General features: G+C 46.7%; 1 long non-coding RNA gene across 4 annotated transcripts in view; it reads right to left on the bottom strand.

Annotated features, from left to right (window-relative positions):
* LOC142602532 (uncharacterized) overlaps window positions 1-22825 on the bottom strand; it is a 120323-nt gene that overhangs the window by 57950 nt on the left and 39548 nt on the right. The window contains exons 3-5 of one of the 4 annotated variants that reach the window (XR_012836266.1): window positions 20243-20406; window positions 16611-18663; window positions 9348-9549 (exon numbers count right to left, since the gene is read on the bottom strand). The exons of 1 other annotated variant lie outside the window; for it this stretch is intronic. This is a non-coding gene — a long non-coding RNA (uncharacterized LOC142602532). Of the gene's footprint in view, window positions 1-3664; window positions 4777-7955; window positions 9550-16610; window positions 18664-20242; window positions 20407-22825 lie in introns of those variants that run through there. 2 more of the 4 variants (XR_012836267.1, XR_012836268.1) reach the window with 2 other exon arrangements.

Genomic DNA, 22825 nt, shown 5'->3' with positions numbered 1-22825 from the left:
AACAAGCGTATGACGGCACGTGAAAGAGGGCTATTTGGGGAAGACCCACAGCATTCAGCTCCATACAGCTGCAGCTTTTCTTGTAACCAGGTCTCTGCTGCACCAGCCAAAGGCTTTTGCTGAGTTTAGTTCAAGGAGTTTCTGCATAAACTGCGTTATGCATGTTCCCTCCGTTGTGATCTGTGATTGCTAGAGCACGTGCAATTAATCCACTGAATTCAGCAGTTTTAAAGGTTGTTTAGATGTATGTGTGCCAGCTGCTTGCTTTTGTCTTCCTTACTTTGTTACGGGGTATGAAAGAGGCCAGCTGATTGTTCGTTACATACCGGGAAAAAAAGGATGCACGCCGAGGTGTTGGCAGGAAGGCACACCAAGGTGCTTTGTCTTGTTCCATGAGCTGTTTGTTTCCTGGAGCTCCTGGGAGCCCCTGCTCTGGGCTCCTCATGGTCACTCAAGATTTGTTTTACAAGAGGAAGAAAAGCATTACTGGAAGAACAGACGGGTCAATGACTATGCAGGACAGACAGACCCCACCGAACTACTGGGCGGCAGTGGAGTCTCTCCCAGCCGTGAGTTTCTTGTTGCAGAGTTGAGCCCTTAAGGTCAAACCATGAATGAATGGTTTTCTTTTTCCTTCAGAAAAAGATAGAGAGCAATGACAGCTCTGGGAAAGGACAATTTTCAGGTGCTCCCCTTTGCTGCCTTGGCTGATGATCAACGTGCCAGGGCAGGAGGAGCTCCCAGGCACTGGAGCGTGGGCAGTCATCACACCAGGGCTTTTAATGGGAGAAGAGCCGCAGGCACCGTTCCCAGAGGATGGGCTATCGATCACAGCGGCACCGCCAGCGCCAGGAAGGGGGGAGGCTGCCCAGCGGGGAGCAGCCAGGGCCCCGAAATGCCCAGTCTCCTTCTCCAAAAGCCATGGGCATTCAGGTTGGGCACGGGTGTGACTAACACAGCGTCTCGGGGCAGGGGATTAAAATAAATCTTGTTTAAGATATTGATTTGAATTTATAGTGCAGGGAAAGATCACTGTAATTTTCAAACCTTTGCAAAAGCATGCTGCATAGTTTAAATGCAAATCATTGTAATTTCCACTCTTGCTAACAACAGCTTAGTGTGGTTGTTGCCATTCGGAGACAGACCTGCTTAGGTGTATTACCACTAAACAGTGACAATGACATCACCTCCTTTCTTTACTGATTAACCTTTAACTTAGAAACAAGACGACAGCCTAGAACTATTACAGAGAATGGGATAACAGAGCCTTTAGGAAGAACAAAACACCATTTCCCACGCTTCTCCTGCATTTTCTAAGCTGTGGGAGCGCTGACGCTGCTGTACGGCAGCTTGGAGAGCTGAGCTTTCCGCAAAACACAGACCTGCCGGCCCTTGGACAAGGTCTCGTTGGAGGTGTCCCTGCTCATTGCAGGGGTTTGGACTAGATGACCTTTAAAGGTCCCTTCCAACACAAGCCACTCCATGATTCTATGACTCTGTGACTCCTTGGCCCTGATATAACCCCAGTTCGTTGCACATGTTAAGCTGTTGGGGCCAGTTGATGAACGAGGTAATGAGTTCACATGCAAGGCCAAAAAAGCAGCAAAATTTGCTCTCTCCCAGTAGCGGGGAAAAACGAGCATGCCATTTGTGAAAAGAGATGGAGGATTCCTAGGACTACTTATCAGGCATAATTGCATGCTTGTATATTTATATAGGTCTGTTCTTCGAACAATCTGAAATTTTCTGAAGCACATGGGATACATTATATCTGCATGACAGGGAAGTTGCTGTTCTCCATCTCCCACAAGTGGAAACTTAGGTATAAAGAGGTAAAAAGCATTCAATTACTTAACAACAGCTTTGTACAAAGAGGAAAAATTGTGATTTAGCATTTATGAGCACTTGTCAGATACTGACCTCCCCGCATACGACCCTTTTTTTTACCTCCTTTGTAAGCAACATCCTGAGCTGGAGACCTAAATACTTCCAGCGCCACTGGAGGGAAGCTCGGTGCAGTCAGCTCCGCTCCCTGGAGAGGAAGGGGTGGTGAAATTCTTTATTACACCATTTATTTCACAGAAATCAGAAGTAATTACCTGGAGGGATATGGCAATCTCATTAGTCACTTGACTTTTTCTTTATTTGCCCACTCAACAATTTCCCTGTTTTATTTTCTCATTTACAATAATTGGTGAGGAGGGTAATATGGCCCTTTCATCCATCCTGGCACTCACCGGCGTTGCTAATGCCTCTTTCAGGACCGTTCAAAGCAAACAAGGTTTCAGGTCCCATAAATGCTCCCATCAGATGTGCCGGTAGCTCCTTTCCGTGCTGGGCAGCACCCTGTTCATCCTATCGTGACACTGGCCAAATGTGCTATTACTCCTTCCTGGGAGACCCTTCAGGAGTCCCAAAGCACTGACAAAAAGCAGCCGTGTTGGGAACCTTTTTGTGGAAAGCCAGTGATCCATCGCTCCACGGACTCTGTGGATGGCTGAAGAGAAGTGTCCCCATGCCCCATGCAGCCATAAAATCAATTACTGACAAGTGGTAATAATGGCTCTGGAGCTTATTAATGCTGGATTGCAAATACACGTATGGGTAGAGGAGATAATCTGAGACCATCTATGGTCACAGTTCACAGTTTTAATAGTTTATAATGCTTGAGATTAAAAATAATCACCTGTCCCATAGGACATTTGGATAATAAATCGCCAAACCTCTCCAGTCTCCTGCAGACCCTGAACGTAACTGTCCCCCAGATTTACATCTAACAGCTCAGTCCTCAGCCTCCCTGCTCGGCTCGGCAGTCAAATACAGCCAAGGCTCTTGCTGCCTCTGCCCTGGGATTTTCACAGAAATCACAGAACCCCAGCCTGGTGTGGGCGGGCAGGGACCTCCCAGCCCATCCAGTGCCACCCCTGCCATGGGCAGGGACACCCTCCACTAGCCCAGGTTGCCCAAAGCCCCATCCAGCCTGGCCTTGAACACTGCCAGGGAGCCAGGGGCAGCCACAGCTTCTCTGGGCACCCTGTGCCAGGGCCTCAGCACCCTCACAGGGAAGGATTTCTGCCTCCCATCCCATCTCCATCTCCCCTCCTGCAGCTTCAGGCCATTCCCCTTGGCCTGTCACTCCCTGCCCTTGTCACCAGCCCCTCTCCAGCTTTCCTGGAGCCCCTGCAGGGACTGGAAGGGGCTCTAAGGTCTCCCCGCAGCCTTCTCTTCTCCAGGCTGAACAACCCCAACTCTCTCAGCCTGTCTCCAGAGCAGAGGTGCTCCAGCCCTCGCATCATCTCCATGGCCTCCTCTGGCCTGGCTCCAACAGCTCCATGCCCTTCTTGTCCTGGGGACCCCCGAGCTGGACGCAGCACTGCAGGGGGGTCTCACCAGAGCGGAGCAGAGGGGCAGAATCCCCTCCCTCGACCTGCTGGTCACGCTGCTGGGGATGCAGCCCAGGACACGGTTGGCTTTCTGGGCTGCCAGCTCACGTTGATGGTTCGTGTTGAGCTTCTCGTCCAGCAACACCCCCAAGTCCTTCTCCTCAGGGCTGCTCTCCATCCATTCTCCCCCCAGCCTGGAGTTGTGTTTGGGATTGTGCCAACCCACGTGCAGGACCTTGCACTTGGCCTGGTTGAACTTCATGCAGTACACACGGGCCCACCTCTCCAGCCTGTCCAGGCCATTTTCAACGCTTCGTTAAAATCCGTCAGGAATGTGTTTTGCCTGTGATATGACAGACTAGTCTTTGGATCTGAGAACTCAGCAGTTTCCCCCAAAAGAAACTTTTTCTCTCTTTACTTGATGTCACTATTTGAAATTCTGAATTTGCCTTACTCCAAACTGGAACATAAGAAACCGTGAATGCACTGCCATTTCATGTTTCAGCCCATCTTGTGTGCTTTTTCCTTCTGAAATAAAATATTTGTAAAAATAGCAATTTATTTTTCCACTTTTTTTCCCATTTACTTTTCAAGTCCATTCCCTCCAACAGCTAGCTAAAGCATACTGAAATTATTTTTTTCCCTCTAAGAAGTTTTCCAGCTGCATTAACTGAGATTCTGCTCTACTGTGCTTCAAAAACAAGCCGTTGTGATAAGCCTTGTGCACTGATGTCTTTTACTGTTGGTTTTCCACTTCCTTACTCACAGCTCTGCTGGAAAGTGTAAGAAATCGGGCACTTGAAGCAATGGTCATTTAGCATCAGCTGAGGAAACCACTGCATCATGAAAAGTGGAGGAAAGGTGTCATGAAGAATGAACAGTTTTGCTTAGTTGGCTTTTCACCCCAGAGCTGGGCAGATTAAAAATAAGAAGCACGGAGCAAAGCAGTGGGAGCCCCAATGCCTTCCAAGCTCAGCCACTCCACAACCTGCAAATTGCGTTGTCTGGGATTTGCAGGTTGAGACTCAAATGCTCCATTTTCTTTTAATTAGCCAGCCAAATTTTTATAAGCTGTATTTCTGACAGCTGTTTTCTTGATTCAGGTGTGGTGGAAGAACGTTTTCCAGCTGTGGAATCTGGAAATGGCACCGGAGATGGGATCTGGCACAGACCCCTTTCAGAGACGTAGAAATGTAATACTGGAGCTTCCCCTTGGAGATGGAGGGATTACGTTCTCAAAGCAGTTTTGTGAGATGTCATTACTTATCTTGAATTCACGAAACGATTTGAAGATGGAGCCTACGGGAAGGAAGCCAGCAGGCAGGACAGGGACCCTCTTGCTCAGACACCGAGGATTCACCGGTCCTCCAGGACGGGCACCGGGGATGCTTTCCTGCACGAACACAAACCTCTCGCTGCTGAGCTGAACCATCATCCCAAAACTCTGCCTGGTCACCTTTTGGAGCGATTTAAGTCTACAGAGGTCAACAGGCGCTTGCTATGGCTGAATGTTGGTGGTGTTATTTCGTACTGTGGTGGGTTGACCCTGGCTGAGGGCCAGATGCCCACCAGAGCCGCTCTATCACTCCCCTCTTTCATTAGACAGGGGAGAAAAGGTACAATGAAAAAAAAAACTTACGGGTCGAGATAAGGACAGGGAGAGATCATTCTCTAATTATCATCATGAGCAAAACAGACCGAACTTAGAGAGGGAATTCATCTTATTTATTACTAAGCAAAACAGAGTAGAGGAATGAGAAATAAAACCAAATCTTAAAACACCTCCCCCCACCCCTCCCATCTTCCCGGGCTCAACTTCACTCCCGGCTTCAACCTCCGCCCCCCCCCAGCGGCACAGGGGGACGGGGAGTGGGGGTTACGGTCAGTTCATCACGCGGTGTTTCTGCCGCTTCTTCATCCTCAGGGGGAGGACTCCTCTCATCATTCCCCTGCTCCAGCATGGAGTCCCTCTCACGGGAGACAGTCCTTCACGGCCTTCTCCAACGTGAGTCTCCTCCACGGGGTGCAGACCTTCAGGAGCAAACTGCTCCAGCGTGGGTCCCCCACGGGGTCACAAGTCCTGCCAGCAAACCTGCTCTGGCGTGGGCTCCTCTCTCCACGGATCCACAGGTCCTGCCAGGAGCTTGCTCCAGCGCGGGCTTCCCACGGGGTCACAGCCTCCTTCAGGTGTCTCCACCTGCTCCGGCGTGGGGTCCTCCACGGGCTGCAGGTGGAATCTCTACACCCCCTCATCCTCCCTCCATGGGCTGCAGGGGGACAGCCGGCTTCACCATGGTCTTCACCACGGGCTGCAGGGGAATCTTGCTCCGGCGCCTGGAGCACCTCCTCCCCCTCCTTCTTCACTGACCTTGGTGTCTGCAGAGTTTCTTACATCTTCTCACTCCTCTCTCTGGCTGCAAAAGCACCCTCTAACTGTTTTTCTCTTTCTTAAATATGTTATCACAGAGGCGCTGATTGGCTTGGCCTTGGCCAGCGGCGGGTCCGTCTTGGAGCCGGCTGGCATTGGCTCTGTCAGACACAGGGGAAGCTTCTAGCAGCTTCTCACAGAAGCCACCCCTGTAGCCCCCCCCGCTGCCAAAACCTTGCCACACAAAACCAACACACGTACCTAATGCCTTCACCAAATTATTAAGATTCATGGCTTGAACCTTACCATTTTACTTATAAACCAAATATAATCAAGTGTTTTACTAAGTGGACTGAACAGTCACATAGAGTGATCCCAGCTGACTCCAGTGTTGAAAGAACTGATAATTCCTGAAATGGAGTTAAAGCTCTGTGCACATAGTCTTGGTGTAGGGTTCCTGAAGGGGAAGAATCTGGGTGATAGGAGTTGGACAGAAGACCAATGAACAATGAAAAATTAGTCGTAACCTGACTGAAATAATGCATTTTACAAAATAATTCTGTTCATAGTGGTGGTGGTGTTATTAATATTAATATTAATATTAATATTTTCATGTGTGGCTCAACCATCAAGTGGGAAAAGATTGTTGACTTCTGAGCCAGGTGTTCCCAGGGAGGTATAAAACGCTGATCTACCTCATGGGAATACTTTCAAGAAAGAAGGCAAGTCGGTGAAAAAAACAAGTTAAAGCCAAGAGGATGTATACAAAAACAGTATCTGGAAAAGTTAGTATTGTGTTACTGTTATCGATGGGCTGTTATCATGTCTGAAACACATACAAGCTTGCTAAGACACAAAAAGATCACACTTGAAAGGACACCCCACTAACAACAGTAATACTGCCTTTTTCTGGTCTTTTCATTAGTTTTTTTTCTTTTCGCTATGTTTCACAAGAAATTATCCGTTGCTTCCCTATGTGCTTCGCCTCACCCTTCCCACCAGATTCATTTACTCCTCTGCTCCAGAGATGAGCTCTGCCCAGATTTCAGATCGCTCCACTTTATCACTCTGAAGAGGAGAAAGCCCTTTCTGGACAGCAAGTAAGGGAGCATTTTGCAGAGGTGGTAACAGGAAAATAAATGTATCTGGTTGTAGGGAAGGGAAAAGCAGAGGAGTCAGCACTCCTGGGCTCGATTGAAACCACAGCCTCTGTGTGCATCCCTGAGCACTTTATCTGCCTTATTTAGTTTCCCATCTGTAAAATGGGAATAGTGGCCTCACAGGATTGTCCCGAATCTTCATAAATTAATATTTATACAACCTAAAGATCTTTTAATCTCAGGTCACGTCTAATTACTAAACATATAACTCAAATACAGGAGAAATAAAAGTCAGATATTAGAAGGAGGAGGGACTGAAAGGGATTCTAAGTCCCTTAAGTCACTCCCTGCCCCCAACGGGATCCCGTAGAACTGAACCATTCCCCACAGATGTTTTCCAACCCCCGTTCAAAGCAAGGATGCAGACCCACAGCCTCCAAGGGCAAGCTGTTCCAGTGTCCCCGTGCTCTGAAATACGGCAGAAAACATTTATTAATAACTAAAGAATCCTCCTTCGCTGTGATTCAAGACTCTCTGTTTTCGCTCTGCCCTGAGTGGACATGGATAACGGCTTAATGCTTTGTTCTTTGCAATATGCTTTTACATAATTAAAGACTTCTCATGTCTCTCCTTGGGATTCTTGTCTCTACCCTGAACAACGCTGGTGCTTGCTTTTTCTCCTCATTAGCATGTACAAGCATTTTCTTGGGAACTGTCTAGAATAATCCTACTCTTCTGCATCACTGCCTGGGTTATTAAGGAAAGTGTGAAAAGGAGAATTATTCTCATAGTATTCCACAAATTCTTGCAGGGTTAAGCCCTCCCCAGGGTAAATGGTCTTATGAGATGCAGAGTAAATACTATGAGGATTAGTCTTAAAATGCTTCTCAACTTTGAAAACTAACATTAGTCCAAATCAGTCATAACCATGCTTGGCTCGGTTAAGTCTCTGGGTTTAAACAAGTACTTTCTCATAGGAAATGATTTCGAGGAATGAGTTTTTGTCCAAATGTTCCTTGCGTATGAGAGGAATGAGTTTAACATTTGAATAAACAGACTTGGTCCCTCTTATGTGTAAGATTCTGTTGTGGTACTGGTACGTACCTGACAGACTGGATCTCATGAAACAGTGATTCGGGGAGGTCTGGATAAATGATTTCAGTAAAGGACGCAGATAAAGGAGGAGTTTTCTTCCTGTGCAGTCATTGTTTAAGTCAGTGCTTACTTTTTTCCTTAGATAGAAACCCCATATGGGTAAATACATAGATTATTAAAACAGTCAAGCTTCCGAAAGAGAACCACAATAACTTTTAAACGATTTTGTTCAAAATGCCATTTCTCTTCCATGTTCATGAAGCACCCAGAAGTTACAGTCCCAAAATCTGAACAAGTGCTACTGAGGTAGAAACAAATATTAATAATAACTGGCCTCTATACATGGAGCACGCGGAGGAAGCACAGCCATCTGCGAAGCTTTCTGGAGATCAGGTTTTTTTCTCTGTTGTAAATTAGTTGGGTCTCTTTTAAAGCCGTGTCCTTATTCTGAAAAATGTCCATGCGCGTATGGGGGAGAGCTAAGAACAGGAATAATTGGACTTACCTGTTTCATGACCCTAAATTCCTGACATTTATAAACTTACTCGGTTTCTCTTTAGTTTTTCAAATGCATGGGATTTAAATTGATAGCAACCTAAGGATACGCAATACTGAACAATAAGCAAGCAGCAACAAGAACACTTGACTTTTAGAGCAGAGATTAATGCATGTTCTCCTTAGCTGGAAATTGCCCTTCTGACAAATTTTCTATGGCTATTTTTTCACTGCTGTATTGTCTTTTTCTGAGGCTGTAAGAGTCTTTCCTCATTATTCTAAGAATTCTTATATTATATTGATCTGGAGCCACTAGGAATAAAACCTTACTTGAATGAATGTCTGTTCCCCTGGGACAGCAGCAAAGAGAAGGTTTTGTGATGTAACAAATGGGAGAAAAAAGACAATTTTTTAAATTCTGATTTAGCTAGAAGGGTGCTCAGTGTTATCTTTTGTCTACAGAGTCTTAGTTTTCTTTCAAAATACTTAGTTTTAGAATATGAGAGAAATAAAAAGTTAAACATATGCAATGGAAAATGACATTAAGTTAAACATAGGTGTTATGCATTTATTTGCATAATTATTATATTATGTAGTAAAATGTCTAATCCACCAATCTTCTCTAAATAAAAGACCAAAACCATCTCTACAAACATCTTAAAGAAAGAAGGCATTGCACCCAGTTGCACTAGAGAGGCATTTTTTTCCAATCAGTTGAAATTTTGCGTTTCTTCCAGTTTTCCAAGCACGCTTTGAAATTCTTTCTTTTCCTTTTGAGGAATTTGAGGCCAGGGGTCCTGGCTCCTGGTACCCACACTTGACAGCAGGTGTAAGAGAGTATCAATATATAAAATGACTCTTCTGACTACTTCCAACAAGAAATAAATGGCGTGTTATTCTGGCTCACCGTTACTCACAGACCACAGCTGCCTTCCACCTTCTGGGTGTTTTGGCCTCTCGGCTGTAGCCACCTGCCCGGGACCTTCCTCTTTATGGTCTCAGCAAGACCTTAATGTACATGAGTAGTGAAATCACACGACTACAGAAACCTCTAGCGTTCAAATCCTTCTCAAGATTGAAATTTCCTACTCTTTTTCAGAAGATGTACCTGAAACAGAAAAGCATGAAGGAATTAACAGTAAAGGGAAAGAGAGTTTTTGAAGAGACGCCTCCTGAACACCCACCAGGATTGCTCCAGCAGATCACCTGGGCTACAGCCACTTGACCCCAATTCAAGAACTACGCTGGCTGTCCAGCGGATTGCAAGGAAAAGCCTCTGAAGTTCACACTATTATTCCACAAAGAAATTTCTTCCAGACTGCAGACCCAGCAGTCAGCTGAACCCACGGGTGCCAGCCCAAAAGCCTGAGACACTAAACTTCCCCTTCTCCTCTGAGATGTAAATCACAGATTAAGCTTTTCTGTTCTGACAAAACTACACATTTTCAAAAGTCTGATAGCATTTCTTCAAGCCTGTTCATGATGTATGTTTCCTAGATTTCCAGTGAAGCTATTTACTTATTTTTGCTAGTCCCTCGGTTGACGCTTGAAGTTTTCCTCAGAACGTGTTCTCTAGGGGACCAGATTATATCATTTAACAGTGGCGCTTGAATTGACACCATCATTAAAGCTGAGTGTGAAAGTCTGCCCTGTAATACTGCCCTAACACCAATGCTTTGCAGTCCTGTAATATTCAGCCTCATGTTGTCCCATAAGTGAAAATAAGATTAATTGCCCCCCTCCCCAGGAACTGTGAAGACCAATGCTCCTCTTACACTTTCTAAGATGTTGTTAATGGCATTGCAGTTTGCTGTAAGAAAATGACATCCGAAGCTGCTGCCTGAGCAGACGCAGAAGACAAAAGCCTCAAACCCATGTGAGCAGAAAGGGTACGTCTCCTTCTGCTAGACCAGGGTGAAACTGGCCCCGCTCGTAGGTACCAAGGTGGGGACGTGCAAACCAAGAGGAAACCAAGGGGAAGGGGCTGCCTCTGTCCAAATGACCCGTAAAAGACTCGTGCCTCTGCACACCTAACACTGCAGATACCAGCCAGCGCATTTCTGACGAGGCTGGGAGTCTTTTCTGACCTACCCTGCCTCCAGCAAGACTAATACCTGGTGTTCTGGAGGAACCTGCAGATATAGATGGAGAAAAATTTAAGATGAAAACCTTAAAAATCTTTACAATCCTGTTATCCAGAAATGGGTTTCTCACTTGAAACACAGATTTTTCAATTTCTTTTGGAAGTCTTGGACTTTATTTCTTTTTATTACTTTATTACTAACGTCTCTGGGACTGAACGTTTTACTGTCCATGTAAACGTCCATCCCATTACTGAAAGATGCTGAAGTCTGACCTGTCATCTGCTGGGTCTGGGACTTAAATGAACAAGTCCTTTCAGCTTCACACAGGTTTGCCTGAGTTCCCAGTGCTATATTTTACCATTCACTTTTCATTTTACGAAAAGGACTATTGCTTATGAAGCAAGACTTTCCTTCTTTTTTGGTGTGGGTTTTTGGTTTGTGGGTTTTTTTACTTTCAGAAAAAAAGACACACACACACACACACAAAAAAAAAAAAAAAAAAAAGCTAGATTGGCCCAGATCTATTAAAAACTGCCCAAAAGAGTAACAGTGCATATGTGTATCAGGCTCAGATCTATCCCAGCTGATACAGTCCCAGGGTGGCCCAAGGCGCTGACAGCACACCAGGCACACTGTCAGGTTCGAAGCCTCTCTGTGAACCGAGCTGATTTCCAGCCACCTGCGTTCCCATTTAGATGCAACCAGAGTTGAAAGACCATCTGCATCGCAAGATGCTGGAAATGAAAACTAGAGTTAGCTAATATGACAGCAAATCTGTAATAGCTTTTACAATGGACCATCAAGAGCTGGATTATCTTAGGATCAGTTTAACTGAGGATCCCCAGCCGCTGTGCTGACTAGGGAGATGAGTTGATTTGGGATCAGACCCCAGATTCCATTTTTTTAATGTCAGGATTATCACTATGGAACAGTTTTGGCCAGCTGGACCAGCACTGGGAAACATCCTACTGCCCATAAACCGAAGGGGCTGCACGGTGAGTAAGGCACCACTCTGCACGGTGTGAATGAAATACAGGAAAGTCTGCCTGAACCCAAAAAAGCACTTTTTTACTGTGAGGATGGTGGGGCACTGGGGCAGGCTGCCCAGGGGGATGCGGGGCTCCACCCTTGGGGATGCTCAGCCCCCCCGGACAGGTCCCTGAGCGACCTGCGGGATGTAGGGTGGGACAGAGCCCCCCCAGCTCCTGCCAGCCCGGCCCCCGGGGTCTGCGACCCTCTGAGCGGGGACATTTGGTCTTACACGGCTGGGGGCCGTTCTCTGACAAAGGGGTGCAGCACCGCAGCTCAGTATTGTGGAAGAACAGAAACAAAATCACAGAAGGCTTGAAATGGAGGAAACATTCACATTTTAATTAACCAAAAAAATAGGGCAGTCGCACTCCCACTGACACTCTTTTTTCAGATCTTTTATCAGCCGGAGTTAGTCAGCTATTTTTATCATCAGGATGCACAAGCAACACTGGAGGTGCAAAGAGGATGGGCAAGGATGTATAATTTATACAAACAACAAGAACAAAAAAAGTGAGTGCTCAAACCAAGGAGAAAAATACACTGTGTTCCTCTCACAATTACCTTTTTCGCTTTCCCCGCCATGTGACAGAGGTCTCTGCATCTTCTGTAATAAATAGAAGATGGGGAGAGAGAAAGATGGAGCTGTCATTTCAGTTGCACTGCTGAACTGGGGATTGCAGGGGGAGGAGAAGGCTCTGCACTGAGAGAGATAAAGTCAAAATGAAGTACAGCCTGGCATCTAGATGAGACATTTGCTTTGTTTAGCCTGGAAAAAAGATCAGGCAGGAAAGGATAAACTGAAAGTCTTGTGATTTTTTTTTTGTTAAGTTGATGGAAGAGGTGACAAAAATATTTGTGTGATGTTAAAAACAGGAACCCTGGCAAGCTGATCTTGACTGACAGCAGATTTTGAGATATCTCGAAATGATGAAATATGAGAACATTACTGCTTCACAATGGTGCTATATTACATTTTTGCTTTCTACCTGCAGTATTTCAGTCGCGTGCCGGAGAGCTGTTTGTCCATCTCTCCGGCACTTTGGGACCCCTCTGGAGCCCTGGGCTAACGGCGCACTGTATTGTGCTTGCAACACAAGGAAATGCTGTCTCAGCTCCTCAGACACTTCAGAAGCAGTGTAAGATAGCCTTATCGCTGCATTGTGTCACTCGTATCGCTCAGTGACTGCCTTACATCACTGTGTGCTCAGGCTTGTGCCAGCAGAGGCACAGGGCCGGGGAGGAAAGGCTCAGCTGCAAGGGTACCGCAGAGCTGAGGTTCTGCAGAAGGGCTTTAGCCCAGTGTCCATGTCCCGACGGAGCCCAAAGCCCCATGGTTATCCTCAGAGGTCAGGATCGAACGTTTAGACACTTCTCTGGATATTTTTATCAATCGGTCAGGCTTGGCAGAGTTAAGTCAGCACGCACCTGAGACGCTCTCCGCCTGAGCTGCCCTCCCCATTTTTCAGAAGCGTCCAGGGACAGGGGAGGGACGCCAAACCGTGGCACCTCGCAGCTGATGCACTGACATGCACCGGCTCTCCACCTGTCTGGTGATGGCACACAGGAGCGACAGAGTCGAGTGCAGCCAAGGGCAGCTGGTGTCTAACTGGGTGAGACTTCCAGCCCCAAGGAACGCGGCAGGAGATGGGTGAATTCCCCCGGCACGGTGCAAGCCACAGCAGGGCCTTGCTGAAGGCCGACTTGAACGGCAGCAATGACCACGAAACTGATGCTGACCATGAACCTGCACCACCTCTGCAGCAGCGTAAATCCCCTTATGTCAGCCACAACATCTACTTCTGATTCCCTTCACTGGCCCTGGGAGGTGACTCTCCCCCAGCCTGCGCCCGTCACCTGCGGGTGTCCTACAAGTACTCATCAGCCCGACGACACCTGGGGCTGAGCTCCCCTGGGGCCGCACCGGACCTCACCAGCGCCGCCCAGCCTCCCCGGGCACTGTGGCTTGTTTGGTTCAGATTACGACTCTTTCAAACTTTATTTGTTTATCTGTTTTCTCTAAGTCAAACTCTACCACAATTTACATTAATAATTGAGATGAGGAACGCAAAGATATTCCCTGCAGATACAGCCCTAGCATCACTGTTTATTTTCAATGTACTCTGCCCCGTATCAGGTGCACTTGCAGAGTCAGTCCTCTGCAAGTTTGCTGAAACTTTCCCTGTGGATCACAGAAAAACTCCGCAGTCCCTCAGAAACTACAATTACTAATTTTATGGTTTACCCACGACTCACTTTCAGAGTCTCGTACCTAATACTAAAATACTAAACATGAAAGACTCGTAGCTGAAATTGATTTTTTAAGTTATAAATTACACAAAACATGGTTTTTAATTGGATGTGCAAGAGAACATTTGCAACAACAACTAAAATAAATAGTGTTTAAAAATAACTTTCCTATACAGAGCAATTGCTTTGAAGCAAATAGTCTGAATGTAATAACATGAACTTAGCATTTATATATTTATTTCTTTATTTGTATCACTTTCTAAAGTGGAAAAAGGTATCGTTTTACTTTGGATCTCACAAAATAAAGGCAGGGAGAGGTTATATGACTTGCTCTGTATCACACAAAGCTAATAGCAGCCTAGAACTGAGCAGAACTGCATTTTTCCCACCTGCAAGACTTGTCCTTGCCCTACCGTTAGGCTTTGGCTGCTGAAATCACAGCCCTGCCTTCGTCAATAGAAAGCTGTGTCCTGGTTTCAGCTGAGAGGGTTGATTTTTCTTCGTAGTAGCTAGTGTGGGGATATGTTTTGGATTTGTGCTGGAGACAGCACTGATAATATAGAGATGTTTTTGTTCTATGGACCTGTTGTTGAGCAGTGTTTACGCGGGGCCAAGGCCTTTTCTGCTCCTCGCACTGCCCTGCCAGCGGGACGGCTGGGGGTGCACAAGGAGTTGGGAGGGGACAAAGACAGTACAGGTGACCCAAACGAGCCAAAGGGGGTATTCCATACTATGTGACATCATGCTCAGCATAAAAGGGGGCTAGCCGGGGAGGGGCGGCAGCAGCTTCAGGACGCGTAGCTCGGGGACAGTCCGGTTTCGGGGCAGGTCTGAGCGTGCGGTCTGAGTTGTACGGTCCTCGGGTGAGAAACTGCATTCTGTATCACCAGTTTCGTATACTCTGTTAAGTACTGTTTTGTTTTGTTTTGTCTTGTCTTCCCCTCTCCCTTTGCAATCCTAGTAAACTGTCCTTATACCAACCCACCAGGTCTTGTCTTTTTCCTTCCCATTCTCCTCCCCATCCCACTGGGGGGGGGGGGGGGGGGGGGGGGAAGTGAACAAGCGGCTGCGTGGTGCTCAGCTGCCGGCTGGGGTAAAACCACGACAAGCTGTTACCAAATTAATGAAGCCTGCCTCTGGTTCCTGATGAGAACATGAGCCCCAGATTTCTGATATCACTTTGCAGAAGGTCACAGCAAAGGCTAAAAACAACCATTTGGAAAGTAAAAAAGTAGATGACACTGAGTGAATGTGAAAAGAAAGTATGTTATCATTAAAAAGACAGGGAAAAAAGGTCCATAGATGTGCAAGTACCCCAGAGAGGTGGGAATTCCTGCTATTCGCTGTGAAAACAGCTCTGAAAACATCTGCTCCCTGGCTTTCCCAGAAGAGGGCTTACAGAACCCAGCGGGTGCTGGCTGACGAAGGGCTGGCTGCGCACGGGGGGCGAGCGGCAGCCGCGGGACAGCGGGCTGCAACTAAAATGATTAACAGTTGTTAATTAACCATTAAAACTATCAATCTTAAAGATCTGTAAGGTTAAGCGCAATCAATATTTATTTGATTACACTGAGCAGGGTCAGGACTCTCAGTGCACCAGCGTATTTGAGGAATTAGGAAGAAGAAATGGTAAATACTACTCACTTTGAAACTACGCTCTGAAATGCTGGCTGCATGATGGGGAAGAGCACTGGAAAGGCGCAGGGAAGATGAGTAAAATGATAACTGCAACCAAATGTGGGTTTTAGAAAGAAAGAGAGAAAAAGATATAAAAAAGAGAAAGACAGAGAGAAAGCAAGGAAGCAAGCAAGAAAAGGAGATTAAAATTAAAAAGAGAGAAAAAGAAAGGAATGGGCTCAGAAAAGAAGTTCAGCTGTCAGGCTTATGCCCACCCTCTTCCAACAGTCCTGAGCCCTCATCTGCCACCCATCAACCTCGGGCGTAGGTTTTGCCTCCAGCCACTCCTCAGTTCTCTGCTCATTCATTGCTCATATCCATTACATGTGGCAGAAAAAAATGTTTTGTCAATATATAAACTTTTTTCTCAGCTTTCTTGGTTTTTGCTAGTCCCCTTTAATTTTGAACACTTCTTTACCATGTTATAGGCAACTTTTTTCCTCCAAACCCAAGCCGACAAACGCCCTTCATTTGGCATTGTGCTGCTGCTGTTGGGTGCTGCTGCACCCTGCCCCGTGCCGGGCTCACTGCACACCCCCCCGCCGCCCCAGCCGGCTCTCGCTGGGGATTCAGCTCCAGTGGGAACCCACACCTTCCCTCTGTGCAGCCGTAACCCCCCAGCTGCAGTCTCCACTGGCCTGTCAGCCTGTTCCTAGCAGGCACATGGACATCTTCAGAAGTGAGGATGTCACCTACTGCCACCTCCTTCCAGCAAGGTACAAAGCTCCGGCATTGCTCAGCATCCTTAACACACGGATAACAAACCGCTCGACACCAGCTCCGAGCCTTTTTGGTCTGTATTCCCCTCCCCGGGGATACAAATACACTCCGGACAGGTTTTCCCTGGATGACCCCAGGGCCATGCGTAAGGCTGCAGGGCATCGCTGGCAGGGACGTCACCACTCTGCCCCCACGTCTTCAGGTCTGGCACAACGGCCATCTGAAGCCATCATGTCCATCCGTGTCACGGCCAACCCGTCTTTCACACGCACTACTTTATTAATCATTTTAATGACAAATAATCCATTTCTGATGGTAATGATGCAAAGCTCATCAGAGAAGGAAAATTCACGTTTCTTCCAAATCTGAACTTTTGTTACAGTCCCGTCAGAAAAGTGTAATTACTTACCTGCTTTCAGCCCAGAGACTTCAAATGTCAATTCAAACCTTGCCTGGAGCCTGGAGCCCAGCCAAGCCGCCCCAGGGTAATTTGGCGGTGATGGTTAAGTAAGGCACTTCTCCATTTCACATGCTCCTGTTCACTTCCCACAGTGGGTCAGAGCGGGCGCTGGCAGCACTAAAATGTCTGTGAGGCAACGTCCTGCCGTCAGCCAGGAAAATCCAGCAAATAAATGTTGCTTTGCCCAGACCCCGAGTCCTGCTGCTCTCCATCGAGAAAAGCGCGCATTTGCTGCAGCTCGCAGGTAAGGTCCTGCCCGCTCTGGAGCAGCAGAACAGAACCAGTCACACAGTTTTACTGAACGGACCCTGAGTGAAACCTTGCGACTCGTGGCTACACTGCTGACAGCACCTAAAGACCTTGGATACAGCTCTCTGTGCCATGCCCTGCCGCATGGCAAGCCCGTGTCCGTGCCTGAGGGCTTCTTGATGAATAACGGCAGCCACAGACACTCCCACCTGCAGCCCCGAGAACAAGCAAGCTCAGGTCAGCGCCAGGCTGTTTGAGATGTTTCCCCCGTTTTTCAAATCGTTGGTGCACAAGGCAGCGTCCCCGGCGATGCTGCAACACCCCCGCGCACAAGGGACAGGAGTCGCAGCAGTGACGCTGCCACCGCTCCCGCCAGCCGCTGCCCACAAACCGATGTCCTCAAACGATCATGCCACAGGAGATAAACTGGTGGACTGGTCCATCCTCACGATGCTTTGTCCGCCGATTTGGCCCATATCCAAAATACGCACCTTTGGGTCATGGATTTCCTGCCCAATGCTACTCTTGTTCACCTGGCGGGATGTTAGCATGGCTCTGTAATCATAGCAGGTTATAAGAGTGCAAATTTTTATCCAAAAATACTTCAGTAAATCTGGATGAAGCTCAAAGTGTGCATATTTCTGTTTTTGTGAGTCGTGTAAACTCCATCTGTTTTCCAGTCCCTGTGGGGAAATGCCATCTTTCTGTTTTCATTATTCAGTTTGCTCTCTCTGTTGTAGTTTGTACTCAACTCTACCAGTTTTACAAAACACAATATTTTATGGTGCAGTGCTCAGCTGTCTCACAGAGGGCTCAGTTCCTATGGCATGACTGGCATCAAGCACTTTTTTAATTAAAAAGAAAATGTTATTACATCATAACCACCTCTTCTCTCTTTACTCTGACGAACAGGATCCTGCTCATGGGAGACAGCTCTTGAAATTTTTATTTTATGTGTGTGCCACCTCCCTGATTTATGCAGGAGATGAAATGTGCCCAAGATGCTCGTCTCTTCCATCCTGAGTGCAGGCTGAGCTCCAGGGCACATCCCAGGGCACGTCCCGATGGAAGCAGTCCCATGCAGGACCTTCGGTGTCCAACTGGTGCCCATGCCCTCCCCACCCCTAACCCGCACTGACGGAGGTCCTGGGCTGCCTGAAATGGCAACAGAGAGGTGTTGCAATGGGGCGCTTCCAACTACCTAGCAGATACTTTGCCCACATCCCCCAATTTTCACACAGCCAAGGGTAAACTTCCTTCAAAAACCCAGAGGCAGATTTCATCATGAATTTTTGCTCACCTAAAGACAGCAGTACTGAGGTAGGCTCGTTGGTTAATCACCTCAAGCCTAATTACACTGAGTATGATGGAAGGATATAAAGCTGACCAGAGCCAGCTGAAAAGTGGTTTCTGTCTTCTGAAGGTGGCTGGCGAGGCCAAAGTCCCTAAGGGACACCACAGATGATCTAAGACAAAGCTGTAGGTCCCCTCTGGTCACTGCAAGAATTCCACAGACATTAGCAAAGAGACTCTCAGATGATGGCTTCTGCATCATTGACTTCAGAGCTCACGGTGGCTAATATTTTCTGTCATCATTTATATCCGAGGCTTTTGTAACAGATGCACACAAGTGGAGAGGCTGAGGTCAACCAAAAAGCTGAAGAAATGACATACAGCATCACAGACCTGCCTGCATCATTTGTGGCAACAAAACTCCTCCAAGATGTTTTCTGTTCTGTGGTCTTCCATATTCCTGTAAAAAGAGTGAAGTTTACTGAAGACTTCAGAGGTCCAGCTGACTGGCAACAGTCATTAATTTAGTCACATTAATGAAGACACTAGCCTGTTTATTATCTATGCCCACAAGTAAGAGGTGACAGCAATACCTAGCTCTTTTATGGCGCTTTCATTGGCACACGGTGAACTAACGAAGGGTAATGAAGGCCGTGGCTGGATGAAGCAGGACTTTGCCACGCCAGGGCACTACTTTATTCTTAGGACGCACCTTTGGATGTGGAGCTTTTGCACCCTGGCAGCACTTCCCTACCTGCTGCGGAGACTCCACGGGATCAGCAAACCCTGACCCTGCCGGTGCGGGCACCACCGATGCCATCCCATCCTCTTGGCAGCAGCAGGCCAAGGCATCAGCCCTGGGAAACACACAGCCCTTGATCACCACCTACCCTTGTCTGGAAGGCAAAACGAACTCAGGGAGCTGTGGTTACACCAAGCATATTAGAAACCTCAGAAACCAATCAGGTTCATTATTGATAGACCAGAAGAAGGGAAAGCCTCATAGTAACCAAACCCATGAATAAGGCCCGAGTTCACCGCTTCGGTTGGGTATTAACCAGTGAAATCTTGTCTAGACTGCGATTTGAGAAGGATTGCTCTTATAATTTTGAAATAATTCTTAAAAGAAAAATTAAAATAGAGACCTAACAGGAAATGTATCTACCATTCTCATTTCCAATGACAATATGTAAATATTATTTTGCTATCAAGGCAATTTTGAACATTTCAAAAATCTTCATTCAAACACTGCTTTTTCAATGGTCAAGCAAGGATATGTAATAACAACTCTTCCTTGTGGGTACAGAAAACGACTGCATCTGTAGGTATCCTCAGTTCTCTTGTAGAGTCGCTTCTTCATTGTCGTTAAGATGAGAGACTACACGCCACTTTCCAAACAGTCTTCATACATAGAAAAATTAAATATTGCTGTCCACAGTTTGGAGATATTCAAACTGAGATACAGAGAGAAGGAAATAAGTTATCCCAGATGTGAGTGAGTCCACCAGAAGCAGATTCCTTTACATCCATGTTTACATCATGTTTACACCATCCCGTCCAACAGTATTTCTGTGCGCAGTAATGTCATACATTGCCGTGTAAGAGAACGTAATATTAAGGTCAGTAACTGCCAGGAACAGCAATAGTACTTGGGGATTCACTAAACAAAGCTACTATAGCATGTGGAAAGATGTTGCAAATTGCTCAAACCAGCATATTTTAGCTCTTTATCCATTTTAGATTACTAAAGTATGCTGAAATAGTGTTTTTATAGTATAATGTTTGTTGTAGACACATTAGTGTACTTTGGCTCTAACAAATACAACAAAATATAGAGATTTTTTTATTCTCAAAATACAGAAAGTTTTATCATGAAATGAAAGACTGACTTTTCAAGTGAATGAAATAATGCACATTAGTGCAAAATAATATAGTGACCGAGACATCAGCAGTCTCCTTCCATCAGGCTTTTTGAGGCACGCTGTCAACTGGTGTTCAGACGCAAGCGCCTGCTCTCGATGCTCATTGGAATTACTGACCAGGGCCACCACAGCAGCATCTCATTCATCACCAGATCTCCTCCGCATCCATGCCCAGAGAAAACAAGGTTGGGTTTCCTCTGATACCTTTGGTAAAGGACAGCGCCCAGACACGATAGCCATGAATTAGCCCAGAGCAGACAGGCATGGCAAGCCTCCAAAGTCTGAAGAACAGTGAAAAAGAATATTGAATATTGGTGGAACTGCACTTACATGTGTGAAAGCTCTTGTCTAAAATCACCCAAAAAACCCTTGCAAGCAATTGTCTATATCAGTTGTTGCTGCCAAAGATTGATGACAACGTTAACTATGACGAATTGATGTTGTAATTATGAATACACGAAGTTTTATGAGGAGACAACTAATGTGTCACTATTTATACACAGCTGAAGAAGTGCCACCATATTCCTTCAAATCGTCGGCAGCTTCAGAAATGAGTCATTAATGCAGCTCTGCCTTTTGAGAATGTTTTGCCCAATGCAAATGCTTTTGCACCTGAAGACCATCTAGAATTCCACACTGAAATTAGGTTTAAAGAGCCAAACATTACTGAAACGTATTTAAATTCTTTCTCTAGTTTGGCAGAAGCCATTTTCCAGAGGAAAAAGCCCAACGCTATTATTTTGCTAAACTTTTAAATAGCATTCTGCAAGAATACCTACGTATGCTGAGGCTGCAAAGCTGAACAAAAACACCAATGTGAATAGATTTGGTTTGGACTTACTAAACGCACACAATTGAATAAGAAATTGCAATGTTTGCTGATATGGGAGCTGGAAACAGAGTTTACATCCAAATAAATTCCAGATGCTATCAGACAATACTAATGCGGGTGATTAATCAGCCCTAGAATGAGGAAAGCGTATAAACGTGAGCAGCGCGTGGGCCGGCGATGACCTGACCTTCCTCCCACAGCCCGACTCCCAGGGCCTCTGCCAGGAGCACAGGACCTCGCGCTGCCTTCGCAGGACGGTGCTCTCCTTCCCTCCCTGCCTCCTCCCCGGCCGGGCAGCCCGTGCCCAACCACCAGCTCTGACAAGGAGCAGGCGAAGCGCCGGGCTCTGTGGGTGACAGCAGTTCCCACGCTGCCCCGTGCAGGAAAGCAGACGGGCACGTTGCCCAACACGACACCAAACGGGCTGCTCCTGCTTCGCTGGTTCTTCTTAGTGCTTATTGCACTTTATGTACTAATCATTCATTTATCATTTCAGACAACAAAAGGTATTAGAGAACAGAAGGGAATCCGTAATTATGAACTCTCCTTGTCTGTTAGTTAGCCTTAAGCTTCTACATTTGTCAACATATATAAGGCTTAATTCGAGCTCTCGGAGATTGTTTTAGGGGGCTGGCGGGTACCTGGTTCACAGCCGCAGCTCACACCATCGAGCAACAGCAGGGACAAGTACACACCTGTGAGCAGGACTGTCCCCATGTTCCTCTGGCCAGGTGCACAGCGGTAAATAAAAGCCGTGTTCCCAGGGAAGGTTTCACACGGGCGTGCGTTGGCAGGCAGGGCAGAGCAGCGTGCAGGGACGTGGTACTGAGGCTCCGAGAAGCAGTGTAAATTTGGGGGTTTCAACCAGCAGGATGCCGGCGATGCTTGGATCCGGCATGGGTTCTCAAAGCTAAGACAGAGATGTGGGTTCTTCTGTTTATCAAGAGGACTGATGTATTTCTGCACGATAAAGCAGCTCCTGGAAAGCGCTATTGTTTGTCTTACCATTTATCAGAAGAGAACAGTTTAATGTTTTGGTAGAAGGCACAAGTGAGTATCTCTTCAGTGATGAAAGAAAATAAGCTTAGTGCTAAGGCAAATAGAAAATATTGATCTATCTTCAGGTACTGCAGCTGAAAATCTTTTGTAAAATGTATCTTCTCCTACCCCTACTGATCAGCGTCCTTTGTCTTTTACCAACTAATTCTCTGTAGTGGAAAGTTTAACCTTGAACACAGTGAAGGAAAAAAAAGAGGAAAAAAAGAGAAAAGAGAAAAAAAAACCCAAAACCAGCCCATACATGCACATCACCAGAATTGGCACTATGAAGTATTCAGGTCCCCCACAGACAGCACTGGGGTGAGAATCCTCTGTCCCCGCCAGCGGAGGGACCCCAACCCGCAGCGCAGGAGGGCTCGGGAGCGCAGGGACGGGGGGGAGCCGTGGGGTCCCCCCACAGCCGAGCGGGGGGGTTCTGCTGGGCTTCGAGCGAGAGATCAGAATGTTTGCTCCTGGTGGCACAAAGCCTCGGATCATGTGAATCCTCCCAGTATTACCAGACTGGAGGTTTCCCCACCACGCTGGCTGTGCAGATGCCACATTAGACACTTTGTTCTCGTGCATTTGCTGCTAGTTGAGGAAGTGCCTATACAAACATGCAGCAGTATTCCTGCCCTTTCCTCATCACTTGTATTCACTGTTACAGGTCAGAATGTCCAGTACCTCGGGTACTTCCCATTCCTGGGACACTGCTCCTTCACTACTTTCATTTACTTGGGGAAATCATGTTTTGAGATTCACTTCTTGGCAAGACCTACGAGGCAGTATCAGAATCAGGAGAAAAAATTACTTATTAGGTAAAACCAGCA

This window comes from Balearica regulorum, chromosome 7, assembly GCF_011004875.1.
Source record: "Balearica regulorum gibbericeps isolate bBalReg1 chromosome 7, bBalReg1.pri, whole genome shotgun sequence".
Classification (NCBI taxonomy): domain Eukaryota; kingdom Metazoa; phylum Chordata; class Aves; order Gruiformes; family Gruidae; genus Balearica; species Balearica regulorum.
The sequence above is the reverse complement of the archived record's forward strand: the minus strand, read 5'-3'. Positions and strand labels throughout refer to the sequence as shown.